Genomic DNA, 22175 nt, shown 5'->3' on the forward strand with positions numbered 1-22175 from the left:
GCTGCAATAAAACTAGCTGTATGGGTAGTCGGCAGGGAAGTGTGTCGGGCTTTGAAGCCAATTTTTGTAGTTGCCAAACAGTAGAAATAAAGCCTTCATGTGCTTCCAAGTGGCCCAAAAATACTTTTTCTTACATGGTGAAGGAGGCATTGGAGAATCAGTGGATACAGGTTTTTAAACATCACAAACTCCCCTGAGATGATTTGTTTCACAACCAGAATTTGTGCAGAAGTAGTGGCAATCTTCTGATTATTTTTATTCGCAGCTCTTGTACTTTTTTGGCTTCATGCTCTACTGAGCAACTTTGATAGGACCAAACGGGGTCCTGCCTCTAATACTGTATCCAGTTCTCTTTATACATCCGTGTAGCTGACTCATCTAATACTTATGGAAAGTTAGCAAGTTAACATTACATTAGCCAACATTACTTGCCACTGTTTCATTGGAATACAACAGCATAATGTGAATAAATGTACCGTGAATAAAACTTTAATACATCCCATCATCCATAAACACGATTTCTACCTCAGGCACGTCAGATAGATTTTCATCACTAATGGTAACAGCGTGGCCCCCGCTACTCCATGACATCATCAAAGTCTGTCTCATTATTGTTCTGATTCAGAAATGGCAGAAATTACATATTGTGCAATAAAAACTACTACATGAAGTACTGATCACAGTTTTTCTTTTTTCTATTTTTAAAAAAATATATATTGTCAGCTAAAATACATACAAAACATTTTAAACTGTCTGTACCAAAGGTTCCACATGGACCCCTGACCAGAATTAAGAGATCTTTGCTCATGTATTCTATCATTTTGATTTTATTCATTTATTCACTTATTTTTAATCTGCCTCACGCTGTGAAATGTTCCACTCTTGGGCAAGTGTTTATCATGTTCTGCAATAAATAATAGTTTAAATCCCAATTAACCATATGGTTTCACCAACATTGTCTTTATCAGCCTTTTGACTTGAAGGATATGACGATTTGACATTAATCCTTATTTATCAATATCAACTGACAGAATACATTTTTTATATATTTATGAAAAAACATTTATGGCCCTATCACTCAGCCTTAGCTAGAAGTGTAAAAAAATCCCACAGGTTGCATCCTTAATAAGTAATAATCAATTAGACCACAGTGGTGGAAAAAAACACATCAGTGTTGCCAACATTACACCTTTCTCTTTCTCTGTAGGCATAAAGTGTCAAATTCAGATCAGTTGGCGGTTTGATTCTTAAACACTTTATCCCTGCATGCAATCTCAGGTTGTTAGCAGTGCTCATTTTTCAGAGAAAGAAAATCATTTTTCTACAATTATCCATTGAACAGAACCTAAATAATAAAAGACAGCATTGTTAGTTGCTGAATTTCTACAATATCAAGGAACTATTCAGATGTATGTTTGAAACACTAAAAATCAGGGGTATTGTGTATTCTCTGCAGAGGTCATGGACCACCTGCGGGTTTTGCACATGCTTGTCTTGCAATCATTGTGCAAAAAATAACAACATTAAACCAGGACAGTCATAACACAACCCTGGATTTACAGTACATCATGACCTGTTTATTAAGAAAATGCAGCTTCAGCTATCAATTTTCACACCTTAGCTGCAAATTCTTACAATCTGAGATTCAGCTATTCATCAACCAAAGCACTGCGGACTTAAACGGAAACCCTGACAGCACATTCATGTCAGGCACGTCACATCAAGCTGGCTACTTTCAGGTATCCCAGCAGCACATACTATTCTTAGGCTCCGCTGTCATTTTTTGTCTGCTTTGCTTCCTCTCTTGTTCGGAACAAAGACTGTGAGATGAGGGTCATCTTTTCTGACAGCAAGGGCGGTCAGCCCCACTGAGGTTGTCATACTCTGCCGCCTTTAACAGTGCGCTGCTTTGACTGACCTCTTTGCTCGGGGTGCGCGTTCCCGTGCGCTGTATGCATGTGTGCGTGAGAGGAAAGGTTGTTAAAACCCTGATCTTTTAACACCACCCGGCTTCAACCTTGCTGTGCTTGCGTGCATGTGCAGGGGAGGCCGTGTTGTCACAGGACTGCCCTTTTAACATCACTCTGCTTCTTTTGTTTTTTGTGCCCGCAGTGTAAACGTCCCACATTAACAGATCTGAAATCCTCTGACAGGGAGGGTTCTGACCTTTGGATATAAATAACACTCTCTATTTGACTTGTGAACAGAACGGACGCTCGGTTCTCCAAGCGACTGTTGGTGGCCGGGCTAATTGCTTTTGTGTGCTTGTCTCGTCGGCTGCCAAGTTGCACTCTGCTGAGCCACGGAGTTGGCCTGCGCATGAGAGAGAGTTGGACAACAGGGCTCTAAAATATGCCAACATCCATTTGACTGCTTGGCAGTAATACAAAAGGGATGGAGATGGGAGGAAGAGAATGAACGAGAAAGAGAATGAGACAGAGAAAGGTGAATGAGAAACTGTCACTGACCAAAGAGGTTGCGGAATAGTAAAAAACAGTAGAGACAGTGAGTAGTGGATAATATCCCCTCGTCTGTTTTAGCCTTATTTTGGATCCTGATAGCTCATGACTGAACAAGCGCTCCTCTGCTGCGTAGAAATTTACATAAAAATCAATACCTATTGACTTGCCATTAAATTTATTCCCCTTTCCCCTGAACTATTTTCCCTCTTCCTCCTCCCCTTCCTAATTCCTAATGATTGCCTTACAGCTCAGTGGGGAATCTGCCGAAGCCTCCAAATTTCCTCCCCTGCTTGGTTTGCATCAACTCCACAGCAGCTCATGAACCCGCCTGTCATCCAAATCAGGCAGGAGATGAGTGACAGCATATCAAATCCCAATCTTTTAACTGGTTCTGGTTTGGAAGAAGAAGAGAAAAGCTGATGAAAGGGGGGAAATCTCCCCGAAGGCTGTCTGTGGAGTCAAAAAATCTTGGCATGCTGGCAGAGGTTGATTTGTGTGTGTATTTTCTCAGAGGCTTGTATAATGGCTTTGACACTGAGCCTTCTCATTGTGACCATCAGTAGTAAGCCTCCGTGTTAGGTCACCGACCATATTTCCTCTCTGGCAGTGGTATTAAAAGTGTCAGTCTGTGAGCGCCAAGCAAGGAGCGATGATGTCCTCCCCACCATTTCTGCTTGACAGTAAACACGCTATGTGTTGCATCCATTTCAAAGCTGTACCAATGAAGATGTAAAGGCTATCTCTTCAACAACAAAGTTTATTTTATAAACTTTCTCTTATGGGATACACCAATATAGCGTCTGTTGGGAAAGCAAGTGTGATGGCTTGGAGCTACAAACAGAAATAACAAGACTTTACTGTAATCTCTAATGGCAGTTGTGTCGTGATGATTAGTGATCAACTGAGCTGCATTATTCGTCTGAACTGCCAAACATCTAATGGATCTTTCGGTTGTGATGTTGCAGAGAAGAATCCCTCCATCCATACCAATTAATTCACTACAGAGCAAAAAAGCTGATAGCTAAGAAAATTTGGACTCTTTCAAAGCATCTTTAAAAACTTTCCCATCAATCGTTCTTTTGTTTTATGGTTATGAAAGAAAAGCTGCTGGGCGAATTATGCCATGGAGAAATCTATATATCTTAGACCAGTGGTTCCCAACTGTTGGGTTATAGTCCAAAAGTGGGTCGCAGGTAGACTCTGAATGGAAAAAAAAAAAACAACACAACTGTTCTTCGAATTTCTGGGACAGAGCATTTATCTTGAATTGCCATTTCCTGCTTTTAGCAACATTTTTTGACCCATTCTTTGTATAACTTGGCCTATTAACACAATGTGCCTTTGCAGGGTTTTTATGTCACCAATCTTAAAGAAGTAATACACACTTTTTTTTGGTTGAAGCACTGTTTACTGAATAAGTTTAAAGTAATTTCACTTTATTCTTGAAATCTTTTTTTCTCAGTGTGTTCCTAGCCCACGTGTTGTATAGAATTTGTGAAATATAACTGCATATTTGGTAACTTATCTTATGTGTTGACCTTGACAAAGAAAGGGCAAAATCTTGGCCCTGTGGCTGGACCAACTGTGAACCACTGTCTTAGACAATGGACAAAAAAAGGGACAAAAAAACAACAACAAAAAAAACCCCAAATCCATACCAACAAATGATTATGTTCACAAATTTAACAAGCTTAACCTCATCCCTGTTTAATTTCCGAAGCCTTTCACAGGGTGCCAAAGTGTTTCTGATTAAATACATCTTTTAGGATTTGGATGATGTAAATACTGCTGAGTGAACCATGAGCCAGAACCCGGGATCAACACATGAGGGGGAATGTCAATTACTAAATCACACACTGTAAGAGGTCACTGTAGAGGACAAATTTGTTGGCTTGAGGGCTCAATCTCTATTAAAGAAAGACTTGACTTTACCCCATTGTAATGTTACTCTCCATTCCCTGTTATTATTGTCATTGGTCAGATTTCCCTGTGTGAAGCAGTGTGACCATGTAAGAAGCGTGCCCAGAATGGCTGAAAGTTTGCAGAAGACACCAAAGGGATGAGCCAATTCTCAGACTGTAATGAGTCCGCCTGCTAGGGATTTGTGACGACGTGAAGCAACAATCTGTCCCTTCTGAAAAGACAAAGGAGCTGGAAGTTGGCAGCAAGAAGCTACAAAGTAACTGCAATTATGTGCTTGATGATGAGCTTGTAGATGACAAAGCAGGCAAGTTCCTAAAAACCCCAAATCATTTGCAAGAAAACCTGAGAGGGCTGAACACATAAAAGCAGATCTATGTGCATGGCCTCTGCTTCCACTGTCTTGCAGAAGAAAGAATAGGCCCACTACATCTCTATTGCTAATTCCCACCTGTACGGAAGATTTACAGGAAACAGTGTGGGAGGAAGGCTTAAAGCAACACCGGCAATCTAACCCGCCCAAACCACGAAGTGTTTTGTCCCTCGCTGTCTGGCAAATGGCACCACAGCATTTCAACTCCGCAGCAGATTTTACCCTGAAGCCATAAGACTGCTGAGGAAGAGCCTCATAAATACACCCAACTGAACTTTACTAAACACTGAGCAAACACTACCCTCAAGAACATACACAGTACATCCTGCTGATAGTTTTAAAGTGGCAGATTGACATTGCCATTTGTCATCATGTTAAAACATGTAAGTAAAGACAATAGATTTTGTCCTTGATATGCCATTACATATTAGATGTGCACTTGCACGCAATGTCAAGAAGAATTCACTGCCTGTAGGTGGCACAAGACTAGAAACTCTAGTCTATATTTTTTTCTTGCCTGTAGGTGATGCCTAATAACGTGGTAATCACACACTGTATACGATAACAGACATAGCCAACATGAAGTCATCCACTGGTTTGTGTTAATCCTAACATTAACTGTTAACTTTGCTAGCATGTTACATTTGCAGCTATGGTTAATTTTTGATAATGCTAATGTTCACTGGTGAAAAACAGGCCTAAAACCATTAATCCAAAATATATTTACTAGAAAGACTGAATCTCCCAACTCTTCGGAGGGTCTTTTGGGACAAAAACACCACAATTAACTTCCAAGATTTGAAAACACACTCACATAGCAACATACTATGTGTATCTGTGGTTACACTTTGATTATATTACCAAACTAACCTTGTTGCGTAACCCTAGTAACAGTTCCACCCACAGTAACAGATGGCACCCACAGCAGGCACAACCCCTTTATCATGCATAACTTTAAGTCTTAATGACATTCAAAGATGTCAAGAATGGGAAAATTAGCTCGAGAGACTCAATCCATTTGTCCGGACAAGGCTGAGGACATTTTTTTCTTCTGTTGTGAATGCTGGGCATTTTAGCACGAGAGTGTCGCTTTAATCGCTTTTGGAGCCATCTTCGAGGAACGACAATTTTTGGCACTTAGGCGTTGGCTTCTCTTTCTTAGCCCTGGAGGTTCCCGCTTGGTGCTAATGGGTTCTGCTGCTAATTGGTAGCCAGTGCAGGTAAGGCTCCTCTAAAAATACAGTTACTGAATGCCGAGACGCTTCAATGACACTTCGTGTTCCCTCTTACATAAATCCACTTCTACATATAGTCTCAAGTTCACACTAACCTGATTATCATGCTAACAAGCCCATAAGGGACATGGGGAACAATAATCTGCTCATTTTTATTATTTTTTTATTTTTAAAGTCACCACACTCAAATGTATTAAATAAATTTCACACAAATGGAAAAAAGTCATGAAATAAGGTGTTGTGTTTCAAAGCCTAGCATAAACAGACACAATAGGGAGTACAATAGGGAGTATTTTTTGTGAAGGCGGTTGATAATATTTTTCTTTCTAATTTTTGTCTCACATTTCCATAAGAAATGGAGTGATGATATTATTTCAAAATATTTCTGCTCTATTTGGTTATGTCATGCTCAGCGGAGAGTGCCAGGAAAGATGGGGAAATAAGGACACTCGGAGTGATGAGTCGGATTAACCTATGACATCATGAGATCAGCAAACGCACCCTGCCATTGTGCCATGTGAATCACTGCTCTTCAGCTCTGTGCCATGAAAGAGCATGCAGGTTTTCCTTCCAAACAAACTGTACATCGGCTGATTCCACTAATTAGTTCTCCTGTCGGATTGAAAGTGTTAATCAGCTGCTCTACAGTTTGGTTGGAATGAAAACCCTCATATTTTTCCATGGCAATGGAGACACACTGGCTTGGGAAATCAACATGGGACTGTACCGGCCCAAGATCCAATGTGTCAGTGTTGCACTCCTTCGTAAATCCACAGTGAATCACAGATTGGGGTGTGACCAGGAGGAAAATATGCTTGGGACTATGAACCCATTGAGAGCAGTGCTGTGTGTTGTTTCTAAACTTTTACTGAAGAAAAGATTTAGCTAGTTTAGGGGTTTAATTTGTCAGCCATTTATAAAGGTACTGTTTGTAATTTTTTGTACGTTTTTATTTTTTATCTCACGTATATCATGTTACTGTTTTGGCCAATGCTGTGGTGTTCAGTCGTGCAAGCCTGCAGTTCACTTATATACCACTGATAACAAGAATATCCTGAACGTTACACACAGAAGCTTTAAATCCATCTCAGATACTAAAACAACCATTTGCAGCATCTTTTCTTTTCATTTAAATACAATCTGATTTTATTTTAAAATCAAATTTAATTTTAGTTATATTGTGCCTTTTTAAAATAAAGTTACCCTGATTAATGTTTTTGGTGTCGCTACAGAGTAGTGCTTTTAAAATTGAGTCCCTCTTTTGTTTGCATCTTAGACATGCCCACAAAGTTACGCCGGAGCGAGTGGGTGCATTCTTTCCAACAGTTTCATGCTTTCAGAAAATCAGAAATGTACAGTGGCAAAGCACCAACACACACAAGACACAAGGAGACTGCTAGCCAGCAAACAGATGTAAACAATATAGATCTGAAATTATTCCACCAGCCTGGTCTGCAAATTTTTTATGAGAACGAAAATGCAGCACATTTATGAGGCCTCAAGGATACACAGGATGTTTTTTGGTGAGTGAATGTAAAAATAACTTTGTTTATAAAAAATCCTCAGGCTACCTTTCATACCTTTGAGTTCCAGTGGTATTTTGTGGGAAAATGGACTTATAAAAAATATATATCATGGGACATATCATCCCACAGATATGATATGTCCAGCAATTACAGAATGAGCCAGCAGCAGTTTTCTGCCCTGTGTGATTCAGTGTAGGTTTACGCTTTAACACAGATGCTGCAGCCATAATAAATGCCATATGACCCAATCCATCATAGTTACATGACATTTCAGCACTTTATAGTGGCTAACAAGGACTCATATACATCATGCCCAGGTCTGAGATAATGACTTGCCCATATGACATGATAGGAATCAGCAAAAAAGAAATATGGCATTCTGCTTAGTTAGTGGAGTTCTCAAGAATACTGGACCATTGGACATCAGCAGTTTATTGAGCTGTTTTTTTTATATTTTTTATTTTTAAAGGCCACACCAGCTTCTCTTTCCCCTGCAGAATCTGCTTCGACAAGATAAGTGTGGAACTCGTAATTGTGCGAGGGCCCTCATCTCTCCACATTGGCTAATAATGGTGCTGCGAAAGCCTTGTGCTCATTACGCTCGCCTTTGTTGTTTTTTATTGCACAGCTCGGTTGATTATTTTTTCAAGAGAATTTTGAAGGTTTAATGCCCTCCCTGGTTTCCGTAAACACAGCTGCCACTGAGGCGAGCAAAGTCCTGCAAAATAAACCAATAAATAAATGGATGATTAGAAAAAAATCCCATTCTTTAGAAATCAGGGACTTATATATGGGATTCTGTAAAGCACCTTCTATATTTGCACACATCCACTTGGCATAAAGCACTTGCGTAGCAGTCCTGGTACTGACAGAGGGACCTTCAGACTGCTTTCTAACTTGAGTGAACACTCCAAATGGTGCTCACAGTATTAATGGCAACAGCTCAGACCAATTCAACCGCAACAGTGTGTGGAAGCACAGAAACAGAGATAAACTCACCACATTCATTTTCCTTGCATGGAAAATACTTAGTCAATAGTTTGTGCTGGAGCGTGTGTGTGCTTTGGTTTCCCATTATCTTTTTGAAAAATATGAGATTAAATCCGACCTCGGGTTTAGCAGCCTATCATACCGAGATGCAGACGCAGACACAGTCCAAAGTCATTCCTTAGAAGTCAACCTTCTAAGAGTTGTTTTACATTGCTGAAGCAGTGAGCTGAAAAACATTTGAGTTTTCAAAGTTTGCAACTAATCATTCATAGATAAAGCATAATGCCTTGAATTTTTCTGCTCACTGCCTCCCATATGCATTTAATAAACAAAAACAGATCACGTCCACCTCTATGTATTACTGAATCAGTGCACTGTAAAACACAGCCCCATGTATTTATGTTGCTTTATTTCTTCTCTTTAACCGAAAGCTAATCTTTTCTTGACAATTTAAGTTGTTAAACTACACCCTTGGTGAATGTCATTTTCTAGTCAGTGTTTTGGTAAGAAATCAGTGAATTTGCATGTCTTGCAAACGTGAATGCAGTACCCACTGTCTGAGTCCTCACAGTACAACAGTGATGAAAAAAAAAAATGCAGAAATACAAAACGATTCAATAAATTACTATAAAACTCCAACAAAATTCATGACTAAATGATTGATCCCTTACTGGATCCTTTTCATATTCTGTACAGAATTCCACATATTTATCTCCCGAACGGAAATAAAGTTGTCTGTCCAAAAACATTACTTAGGGCACACTACAATTCCCCATAGGCAAAGAATGAGCACCTTAGGAACCTTGTCTAGGCATTTAAATATGACTTTAGTATTCAGCATAAATTTCTCTTATCAATAACTGTAATGAAAGCATGACTTTGAGCATGCACCTGATTGCATTTATGTTTGATATTACTAATATTAAATTAGATTCATTGCTCATGATGGTGTGTAATTCAGAGATATTAAGTTGCACATCCTGAACAAATTTTGTCAAAATGTCCTCGTTCAGTCTCTTACACTCATCTGCCTGGCACATCACGACATCAGGCCTCACATGTTAAAAAAACAACCATGCCTCATCCTAAGGTTGAAAATCTATTCTGGGAAGTTTCTCCTCCCTCATCGGAAATGAAGAAAAACTACAGTCGCAGGCTCTGTCTGAATTGTTCCTGGCAAGATGATGCTCCATGATGATTACAGTAATGATGCTGAAAGAACTCTCAGTCGCCTATTGGAAATGCTCACAGTGCTGCTCATTGTATCTGTTGCTCTGAAGGACAAAGTGCAGAGGCTCTTAGTATACTTTATGTGACACAATAAGATTCTTAATGGAACATGCGATATATATTTTTTATCTGTCTTTACTGTTGGATCGTGTCCATTTGCGCTTGAAAATATTGTTTATCAACATTTAATCCAGCCTTGTCAACTATGAAGCACAGAGGAATAGGTTTTGTTGGTTTGGAATAGTGCACGATAAATGCGTACGTTGTTATTGTTAGTTGTTAGTTGTTATTATTATCAATCTAAAGCACTGAAATGGAAAACACGGTTAAGTGGTTGAGACTGATGTAGCTATATGACGGCTGGGAGATGCACAAATATAGGCAGTTGTACATAGCAGCAGAAAACAAGTGGCCATAAGTATTATTAACCTAACCAAACTGCGACTGTTTCACAATGAATAAGACTTGGCTTTGTTTTTGTGTTGCTAGAATGTAATTACATCAAATATTTCAGCCTTTCAACATGTGATGCATTAATAAGAGGTCATGCCCATATCATATATTTCTGTGAGAATGTGTTGTACTTGTCCCCATACAAGTAGACAGTTCTTTTTTTAATCCTAAGGATTTTAACTCTAATTCGGGGACACCTGCAGTCACTTGTGGCAACTGCAAGTGCGTTTTAATAAAACAATTTCTGGAGAAATATCACAAATATCAAACATTGAAGATACAAAAAAACACACTGATAAAGTGTAAGATTATATCCTTTTAGTTAACATATTTCACTTCATATAGCGACAATTAAAAAGCTTATTGTCATTTATGGCTAAAGGAGAGTACATTTAAATTTGAGTGAACAGTAATAATTGAGTCTAGTGACTGTTTCATGGTTTAGAATTTAAACAGCTACTATAACACATTATATGAGGAAAGAAGTAAAGTAAGTGCATGTAACAGCTGCATTTAGAAAAGGATTTTGTCAGAAATGAAACCGCAATGAAGCGTTCAGTGTAAAGGCTTTAGTTCTTTTCTATGACAGCACAACTAGTAATTTCTGCCAAATTGTCATAATTTAAACAGGAACAGAGTTTAAAAAGAACAAAAATGATAATAATAATATGGCAATGCACAAAACCAATTTTTTCATGTTGGTCAAATGTGTAACTCACTACCAACCCTTAAGTCACCTCTAATTCCCACCAGGTCATCAACCTTCCCTGCTTCCTGCCATCCTCACCTTGTGTTTCCCAGGATAATGAGAAGTACTAACATGTAAAATAAGCTTGAGAATACTTAAATGATTGGATTATGTGAGAAAAGAGTGTGCCAAAAGTAAGGACAAGAAGCACCTCAGCATTATCCCTACTCCATAAACGCTGCCAGCAATCTCCTGTTATGAGTTCCTGTTATGCACAGGAGAATAATAAGGCCGTCTCCTCTCACCGACGAGAACAATAATGAGTTCTCTGCGCAACAGTCGTCATGGTTCAATAGCTGCACCTTTGATTTAGATGACTCTCTCTTTTTCCTTGTGGTCAGAGACTTTTCTTTCTCCTTCTATCACTTCTATCTCTTGCTCTCTCGCAGCGAGGAAACTCCTCTCTGGGCATAAATTCCCTGCAAATACGATTAAAGCACTGAGTCATCGTTTGGACCGCGGGGTGCAGTGGCCAAAGAGGCGAGGCTGCATGTGTGTGTCGGAAATATGTGAGAGAGTTCAACGCTGCAGTTTGGAGGAGGACTCTATTGCTCTATCCAGGCACAAAATGGGCAATCCCATCCCACTCATATCTCTGTCTCTTTCAGATTCAGCAGGGAGGGGTAAGGCGTGACCAATCGCACCCAGATATCCTCACCCCTCTAACTTCTTCTCTTTCCATTACCCCTCCCTTGCCCCCCCCCCCCAGCCCAAAATGTAATTGCAGCTGTTTTTTTTTTTTTTTTTGCAGAACTTCTGTGGTGAAGTGTGGAGGGTATGAAAGAGGCTTCAGTGAGGAAATGATGCCAATTATAGCTTCTCCTTCCTCCTCAAAGGAGACCTACTGTACTCCACAGCAACATAAATATGGAGCTTTTTTGCTGTCTGTCAGATGTACAGAAAGAAATTTGGCACTACAATTGACAGCATCTGATCATGTTCTTCTTAAGATCAGAAGACCAAGGTAAAGAAAACTTCTGTTGATTGCAACAGCCAGCGACAGACTTGTTGCTACGATGCTCCAATCAGAGCACAAAACCACATTCTTGGTGACATATCATTTTGTCTCAGTTTGGACTGCTGGTAAACAACAGACATTTTACCATGGCTGACTGTCAGCTCAATGAAAAGAGCCACAAAACTTGGTTTGTTTTGACGGGTAACACAAATTAGCATTCTTACCAGCAGCTGGTGACACATTAAAATCCATGCACAAATACACACATGGTAAAATGATGATCTTAGGCAGCTCCAACTGACTTTCCAAGCACATTTGAAGATGTTTATCTGTGTTCTGTTTTACTATAACTCATGAGTCAGTGTGCTTTGTCCTGCTGTGCAAACTCAGGGGACCTCTACGAGAACAAATGCTTTGAATAAAGTTCATCCGTCTACAGACAGTGTCTGTGCTCGCGCTGGATCAGCAGCGGTACCCCTCTTTCTGTGTGTGTACATCTGAGAAAGCCTTCTATGTGTGCAATGACTCCAAACTTAAGAAATGAATGATGAATTTTGATGTGGCTAAGCTAGAGGCGGTAACAGGGACATTTGCTTTGCTCTGATTGAAACGACACGACCATCAAATGCTGATCTTGCTCTGCTAAGCCGCTCCCACAGAGTGCCCTCCCCCCAAAAAAACGGCCTAATAGGTCGTCTGTGAATGCATCTTATTACGACATCACAAGGGGAGAAAAGGAGACAGTCAGGCGATGTAATAAAAACAGAAACAAAGTCTGTGTAGCAGGGAGGTTGTGGTGGCTGGATGGGCCAAACAGACAGAAGAAAATCACCCAAAAGATCAGAGGACAGCCATTGTTCCCAAATTCAAAGCCCAGTTCGTGTGAAACACTGTATGCGCCATTGGAACAAAAGTCCATTTCTCTGACAGTCCGTAATTGCAAAATCAAACTCCTGTTGCTCCGAAGTCCTGCTTTTCCTAAAGTACACACTACCTGCAGTTAGAAAACCCAATCACCTGAAAATAATGTTTGCATAATACATTTCTGTAAAACATGGATATGATACATTTATCAACAATGCTGTAGTGAAGGTGTGGTTAGGCTTAGGCAGAAAAGGTCATATTTTGGTTAAAAACACCCATATTTGGTGGCACAAAAGTGGACAACAGGATGTTGAAAAACACAAGAATCGTGGCTCAAATGCTGCTACAAAACAAAGCAAAGGGTCAATAAAATGACCCATGATTGATGGGTCAAATGTCTCTGGGAAACACTGCGGAGGGTTAGTCAGAAAACATCTGGGATACGTGACTCAAATGCTGTTGGGAAATGCCGCAAAGGGTCAGCAAAAACACTCAGATCATTGGATCAAATGCTGCTTGGAAACACCGTGAAGTGTTGGTAAAAATGCACAGGATCACTGGCTCAAACAACGCTAAGACAGGCTGCGAAGGGTCAGTAAAAACAACCGGGATCAGTGGCTCAGACGTCTTTGGGAACCGCCGCGATGGGTCATTTAAAGCACCCGGGATCGGTGGTGTGAAACGCCGCTGGGAAACTAAAACTAATTGCAGAGTGTGTGTGCTTTCAAAGAAGTGAGACTTAAGGGCAATGACCGTTTGTTTTCGGGATAACAGGCTGAGGGAGAAATGGGCTTTTGGCCCAATGGGATACACTTCGGACAAATTGTTCTATGGAGTTTTGGGCTGTCTGAACAATTACATGGCACCAGACATTATTGTTCTTGTCCTGTGTGAAACCAGCAGTCAGTGTTAACTTAGAACTGACGTATTTGAGCCAATTTACGAAACAAGCTTAACTGACATCATGTATGTAATGTGCCGAGCTAATGTCATAAGTTACACTACACAATTTCACAATGTTAACCACATGTTTAAAACTGTGACTGTACATACAGCTATCGCTGATACTCTCCCATGGTCTTATATGTTATTTTAGGAGTTATTGGCAATCAACCTCAACTGTCACTTAGATTTGAGGACACGTTGCCCCTCAATATTACTGGATAGAAGCTGCCAAAGTTTGCATTTAAATTATTCACCATGCAGGTCAAGACCAGAGAAGAGGTTTTCTGGGGGATTAGGGAGGTCTGTTGATTGATCAGGCCAATCCTCAAAGCTGCAAAGAAGTCAAGAAGATCTGGCCTGCTCTGCTCCCGCATGAACTCCTGAAGCTGAACTCATCTTTTTTTTGTACATTTTAATTATGAATGACATTTGCTGAGCTGTGGAGCTGCTGGATAACTGCCAGAAGAAGATGGAGGCTGTTCATAGCAGGGCAAAAATCAATCATTCAATCAATCAATCATCCACATGTCCATGCAAATTGGGGAAACTAGGAGGCCTTTTTTGTCTTGTCTGTTTAAATATTTATCGATGAGACTTTAATTTTAAATAAGAGCGAATTTGATTATGGACAAGGTTTATAGCATGCATCCAAGCACAGTCCCTTTCTAATAATCCAAGCAGCAAACCTGCGCATAAACACAGCTGGCACCACTCCTGGGCCTTCCTCCCTGCCAGAAGCTTGAGGACACAGGGCCAGCCGGTGACGATTAGACAAAGTGACACATTAGATAAATATATATTTGTGGAAGCAGGGCAAAAGCAGAGCTTATCAATAATGAATATATAATTCATCAGGGCAATCAACTAGTTCTCCCCTCCACCTCAAGCCAAAGCGACGCAGATAACATCTCCAGTGGCCGGGGTCGCTTTAATTGATGGGTGATGTGACCGCTGAGATCGAGGAAGGAAGGAAGCAGGAAGTGGAGGGGAGGATGGATTGGAAGGTGGAGATGTAGATAAGGGGATGTGTGTGGGTGCATGTGTGCTGACTCAAGCTCACTGTTGGTGAGGCATTAAGATTTTACTGTTTATAGATTTTACAACTGTACTACAATCTGTGAGGCTAGCAGCACAACCGGTGCCGGGGCAGTAAAATGTGGTACTTGAGAAAAGGACAACTATCCATATCATCTCATAAAGACAGAGAAAACTTCACTCAAAACTTGAAAGAAAACAACTTCAGCTCAACAATGGCATGACTTAAAATTTGGGTATGACGGTATCTCGATCATAAACCAGATTATATGACATTGCTCTGGTGATTTAGTATTACGCTTCCATATAGTTGTGAGACTTGCAGGACATAGATAACAATCAAAACAAAACAAAACAAAACATGAAGGTCTTATAGGTCTTTATAAAATGTCTTATAAAACAACATCATTTTTATTTCTGAGTATGGATCAAGCTCCAAAATACTGGGCTCTACAATCCCCATAATGCAACTCATCAACATCTTAGACCCTCCCTGACTAATGTGTTTATTTATCTTAAAAATGTATTTTCTCCTAACCAAAATGGAGAATTCACTGCAAGAATTAACTTCCAGATTCAAATGTAGGGCTGCCACTAACAATTAATTTAAACATTGAACAAATCTGTTGGTTACAATCAAGTTGATAAATGAATTAATTCATTCCCCAGGGCCTAAGGTGTCATCTTCAAATTGCTTTTTTTGTCCAACCAAATCTTAACTAAAATATATCAAATTTATAATTACACTAAATAGAGGAAAGGTGCAAATCCTCACAGTATACAAGCTGAAACCAGTGAGTTCTTTTTGCTTAATTAATTACCCAACTAGCTGTCAAATTTGTAAACTTACAAGAACAAAGTATGTTGGAAGGAACAGTTAGATATTCTTGGACATTTTAACGGTGGCCCTGAGTGCTCAACTAAGAAATCACATGTAAATAGACACAATGCAGGCAAATATAGAAAGATCATATATGATGGCAGAGGAAAACATTGATTGCTCAACACATGCAGCATTTAGAAAAAGCGCTGCAAGAAGCTCACAATTCAATGGAAACTGAAAAGTGATGCACATGGCTAGGACATGCAGTCAGCTATCTGTCAGTGGTGTTGTAAAATTACCTGAAATTTAATTTCCTAGGGCATATTTTAATGTTGGGGTCGCAGGATTTAGATGTTATTGCAGATATCTGCTCCTGTGTCTACTCTGTGTAAAGTTTTAAGGTCACAGAAGCAGATTGCATCTGAGGCTGCTAAGCCACCATAATCAGCATCATATAATAGTCTACTTTATAGAAATCCTAATTTCTAGGCTGATCGTCTTTCCAGGTTGCATTTTTGAAATGCTTATAAGGCCTAAAATGTTGCCAGAGGGACAGATGTAAAGCTCTGGCAGCCCTGCACTAAAACCTTCTCCATATTTATCAAAGACCAATATCTAAGTAAGAAAGGAAACGTATCTCCCGGCTATGGATGGTTGTTCCTGAACACATGACAACACACTGTCATGTCCTGCACAACAGGCACTTGGGAACACCTGCAACAGTGTTATTCTCACCTTTGAGCGTGCTTTCCGCGCTTCTACATTAAAAACAATGGATCTGCAAAAACACGCACCCTCTAGCCTTTCGCTTATTATAATATGTGAATCATTTGATCATAATAGCAGTGACAGATACTTCACTTCAATACGCCACAATCCATGGTAACAACAAGTGTGTCCCTGTCAAGTCGCCTGAAAACTGTTTCCTAGGTGTTTTGAGTTTCTTGCAACACTTTTTTGGTCGGTGAATATGTCTCTCCATTTACTTGTATTGTGTCTATTTACTTTTTTTTTATTTCAAATTTGCAGTCTTGGTCTCAGGACCATTGTACATTTTGCATTTTTTCAATTCTTGCAGAGAATTAGATGGAAAGATTGATACCTCTCATATTTGTTGATGTAAATCTTGAGCCAGCAGTTAATTAGCTTAGCTTTGATGAGCTTAGTATACAGACTGGAAGCAGGGGGAAACAGCTAACCTGGCTCTGTCCACAGCTAAGAACATCTGCCTACCAGCACCTCTAAAACCCCTCACTTTAATCCGTATAAAAACAGAAGTCTGGTAACAACACCTCTCTAATGTCACAAAAAGAGATCAGACTGACAGCTCAACAAGGAATCCAGCCCACTCGTAACCTGGCTTAGCTCCCTTATTTTAATATGTTTGCTTTTATTTCCATGCACAAAGACAATCCCGCAGACTGCCTCTGCAAAAACACCAAAGTAGGAAGTCAATGCCACCACAAGTGTCCATCAAAAGAAAAAGCCAATGTAATATGTGTCTTTTTTTTTCGTTTTTATTAAGGTCTCTTTCGTATCTTAGCAAAACCTACACTTGAGCAAACCACCTTTGCCTGAAAGCCTGCTTTATTTTTATGTTGCAGGACAGACTTTATTGCTAGAAGATTGCAGCAGATCCCCCCAAGGGCCTAATTACAGCTATCAAAGCAAGACTAATAGGCAAGGTATCAAACTGCAAATGCTCAATCAAGGACATATGGTTGGAAGGTCAAAATGTCTCATCATATAGCATCTCATCATTTCTGTCGCCATGGCACGTGTGATCCAGAACACAATTTGTTTAATGAACCCTACTATTTGTTCTGATTGCGTGATTCACATTCATGCACACACACACACAACACAGCCACATCCCAATCCACCCGCCCGCAGCTGTCTCCACCCCACTGCATCTAGAGCAGGACAATTAGTAATCCATCACGGCTGTTTACAGTCTGGGTGGTGGCACTCCGGAGAGGGGAAAGAAAAAGGAGGGATGGAGAGGTGGGGAGTGTGTTAAAGGGGTGAGAGAAAAAACAAAAAAACAGGGAGGTCAAAAAAGCAATGTTAGGGGACAGAAAACACACAAGAGACAGAGGACGACGGGGACAAAAAAGTGTTTTTATCTTCACTTGCAACTTCTTCTCTGTGTGTGAGTCCTTGTTTTGAATCATTGCAGTATACGGAGAAGATTACGAGTCACTGCTGCGATGCCAAATCAGGAATCTGTGCAGGCGCACATGCAGTGCCGTACATGCATATTAATGTGCATGGGCGTGCATGTAGGCGTGTGTGATGAATGTGTGTCTAGGAAAAAAAAAAAAAAAAGATGGAAGTGTGGCAGGGAGAATGAAGGAACAATGACAAGAAAAACAGAGGGAGGACTGGATGAGGAAAGAGCCCACTAGATGGCACTGTTGCGTGGTGGATTTCACTCCTCCTTTCTCTCTGCGTCCCCTCTTTCTCTCCTCCCGTTTCTAGGTCTGTTTCTATCTCATGTTGTCTCTCCATTTCTCTCTCTATCTTTTTACCTCTCCCCCTTATTCTGTGTGCAGCATGTATGATGGAGCCGGTAATACAGCTGGGAATTGAACACAGAGAACTGTAAGGTTCCCTGAATTGAAGCTGGGTGCTTGAGAAACCCTTATTCAAGGACAGTGTCTGTTTGTTTAATTGACTGCCACCCTTACACACACATGCACCTATTCATGCTCTCGAATATGTCAGCATTTGTGACTAATCAGATACACAGAGCCTCATCTGTATGAAAGATTGGCCTATTTTGCTGGCAACAGAAAGGTGAAAGACAAAGGATGAGGAGTGCATGAGTAATACTTTCCAATCAGAAAGGAGGTACAATTTCTGAGGGTGAGTGAAAATGGATGCATGAGTGTGGGCGAGCTGTCAGTATATAGTGGAAGTTGAGCTTTTAGGTGAGTGATCAGTGCACAGGGTGGGAATAAAGGGGCAATGGATGCCAGGATTTTTTTGCGGTGTCTTGAGCACACTGAGCGACTTCACTTCATCGGCGCCGATGATAATCAGCCCCCCCCTGCACCTTTTTATCTGATCCTGAAGCCAGGTCTTTATGTAGCTACAGGAGCCAGCAAGCATCAATCAGTGTGTAATGGTCAGTGACATTGTGTCTCGCTTAACCGGTCATTTTAGACACAAGTACTGCAAATAAGCAGCAAACAAATGGCTGAGGAAGAAAGATTGGCAGAGTGACAGAGAGGTGGTGTTGGAGTGCTATTACATTCAACAATCTTAGCAATGTTCTCTGGTGGTCACAGGCTAGCTGCATGGTGGCACCAAAGAAAATCTTTTCACCAATACTCTTTGCAATTAAAGCATTTCATTTCCAGTTGCAATGTTGATGATGGGCTTTAAAATCATGAATATAACACCAGTATTGTAGTATAATTAGTATTAAACCTAATTCCTGCCAAAATAAAACTTCCTGCATGCTAAATTTGCATAATGACTGAGCATCTGGTGTCAAAATCTTGTCATAGTATCCATTAACTTGAACTCAAGTACATCATTTCCCTCAGTGATGAAGTTAGACTGGCTAATGGCACCATTTGGAAGCATCTCTAAGTACCATTTTTTAGCCAGGGATGGCAATTTCGGTCTGTTGGTGGGTCAGCCAGTCCATCACTGTGGTCCTGACTGATATATCTCGACAGCTCTTGGATGGATTACCATGACATTTTGTTTTTATGTTTATGTTCCCCTGAAGATGAAGCCTACTGACTTAGGTCATCACTTTCTTTTTAACTCGAAAAACTGTGAGGTTTGCATTAAAGAACAATTAGATTCTACAAAAAAAAAAAAAAAGACAGCTAATGGATGGAATGCCATGAAATTTCCAACCTCACAGAGCTGCTAGCATGGCTGTAGACTCTCCACAATCCACTTTACAGATCGTTATAGTTATGTTATATTAACTAAAGCTTTTACTATATGCAGAGGTGGATGAAGTATTTAGATCCTTTACTAACACCACAATCTGAAAAAAGTCTGTGATGAGTTAAAGTCCTGCATTAAACTCAATTAAAAGCAAGGCGGTATAATCAAGAATATGTACTTAAAGTATTAAAAGTAAAAGTAAGGAGTCCAAAAAATATAAATAAAAAAATAGAAAACGACTGGTATGTTTATCAAAAATAGTTAATAGCTATTTAATATTCTGTCAATTGTCTAATGGATTAATGGGCTAATTGCTTCAGCTGTTGACTGTTGGATAGTTTATTTATAACAAAACAATATGTTCTATAAACTGTTATTATGCTTTTTATGCAAAAAAACTTGATTTGTAAAGTTACATCAGCTTTCAGAAAAACGTAAATAAAAAGTAGTTTTTTTTATTTTTGAAATGTAGTGTAAAGTGGCATGAAAAGGATACTTACAACTACCTCAGATCTGTATTTAAGTATAGCACTTGATTAAATGTACTAATTCACATTTTACCACCGACTGCATGGGAAATTAACCTTGACAGAAGTACTAACCCAATATTCATTTGAAAATTAGTTGATCATTATCAATACACAATACAAATTAAGCTTTATTTATGAGCTTTTTTTTCAGCCTGGACTCTATTCTCCCCTGTTTTTGTGTCTAAATGAGGGCTACAGCCAGCAGCGATGAAACAGGCTGCAGCGTAACCACTCTGGCATGCACACAGTATCAGTTTATATCAACTGAAAGTGCTTGTTTTTGTCACTGACAGGCTCAGATTATTATTGTAAATGTCTGACAACGTTATAGAAAAGAGATAGACCATTTAATTAAGGAGTAAGATCGATTTTGTTTAACAGGAAAAATCACTGTCACCAAACCCACCAGACTCCATTTAAATAATCCGTAATTTTATGATCATAAAACACACTTAATTCAAAGTCGACAGAAACAAAACAAAACCCACCAAAGCAGTCTTTGCTCGGCTTTTCACTGTTCAAACAATCTCCAACTCTGGTTTGGTCAAAATAAACCTTTTATTCACCCAGTAAGATGTAAAAATATGCTGGCTGTACATGCTGTTTTCCCCTACTACTTCTCTGTTGTCTGACCTCCCTCTCGCTCCCCTCCTGTTGTTTTCACTTCTAACAGGGTGAATTAAAGGTTTATTTTGACCAAAATGGAGTCGATAAATGTTGGAACAGCGGAAAGGCACACCAACATAGCTTTTGTGAGTTTAATTTTGTTTTTGTCAACTTTGAAATAGGTGTGTTTTACAATGATAAAACCACTGATTATTTTAATAAGGCAATTTTGGCAAATTTTGGGCTGTTTCTGGTTTAACAAAAGGATCTTAATCTTTAATGCAAAGGTCTATCTCTGTAGGAATCCAATACCTCTATGAACCAGTGAAGTTGTTATAACAGTTTAAATCCATGTTTCTGAAAACGTGGATGCTTTAAACACATCAATTCAGGATTTGTTTTTTGCAAAACATTATAGCGTATTGTCATAATTAACCTATGAACTCTTGAATTGTGGCCAAAAACACGTTTTGTGAGGTCACAGTGACCTTTGACCATCATATTCTAATCAGTTCAGTCATGAGTCCACGTGGACGTTTGTGAATCACATTTAAGGAAACTCCCTCAAGGCGTTTCTGGGATATCACATTCACAAGACTCAAGGTCACATGGACTTTGACCTTTGACCCTTAAAATCTTCTCAGTTCATCACTTAGTCCAAGTAAAGTTTCTGCCAATGTAGAGAAATTCCTTCAAGGCGCTCCTCAGATATCATGCCCACAAGAATGATACGGACAGACAACCAGAAAACATAATGCCAAGACTTATCACTGCCACAGGGACATGAAAAGGCTCCAGGTTGACAAATACCACCGTTATCAATTATATAGAAATTATTATGATGAGAACAGTCAAAAAGGTTTTTTTCTGCTAATGCATTTGTTAAAGTTCAAGAACACTGTGGCCCAGACAGCATCCTTCTGATTTTAAACTGTTATGTAAAGTAAACATGGTCCTAAGTGGGCAGCCAGTAGTTCTGAAATTCTAATCATGTCCCATATGCAAGGTCATCATTGCGATTTCAAGTCATGACCAGACTTGAGGTAGGATAGTTCCCATTCCAAATGTCTCACAAGAGTATTTTAACCCTTATTTAAATAGACAATAGGTACTGCATGCATCACCAGTTACCTGTGCTGGGGATTAGAGTCATAAATATTTATACTGCTTTAAAAATGTGGCAAGAAGAGTGAGTATTGACCCGTACCCCTTCGCTTATCACACATTAATGTTGCTGCTGCCATGTCAAATCTCGCCATATCACACTGTACCGTATTCTGTTGTATCTTGTGGAGGTTTCTTTTCCTTCCTGAGAAAAGGACATCTGCCACTCATTCCCAGAAAACCCCTCCAGATCATTTACACCTGCATTCATTCCTAGCCTTGGATCCTCTCTGGGACTCTATCATTTTGATAGAGGATAAGGGCTGCGCGGAAACCCTCGGCGACAAAGCAGAGTAGTCCTTTGGCAAACTGTATGTCTAGACACCTAATTCAAATATGACCATGTGAGTGATGGCTTTGCCTGTGGATGAGACTGAGTGCTGGGGAGCTTTTCTCCTTCG

Source organism: Plectropomus leopardus, chromosome 24, assembly GCF_008729295.1.
Source record: "Plectropomus leopardus isolate mb chromosome 24, YSFRI_Pleo_2.0, whole genome shotgun sequence".
In the NCBI taxonomy this organism is placed as follows: Eukaryota; Metazoa; Chordata; class Actinopteri; order Perciformes; family Serranidae; genus Plectropomus; species Plectropomus leopardus.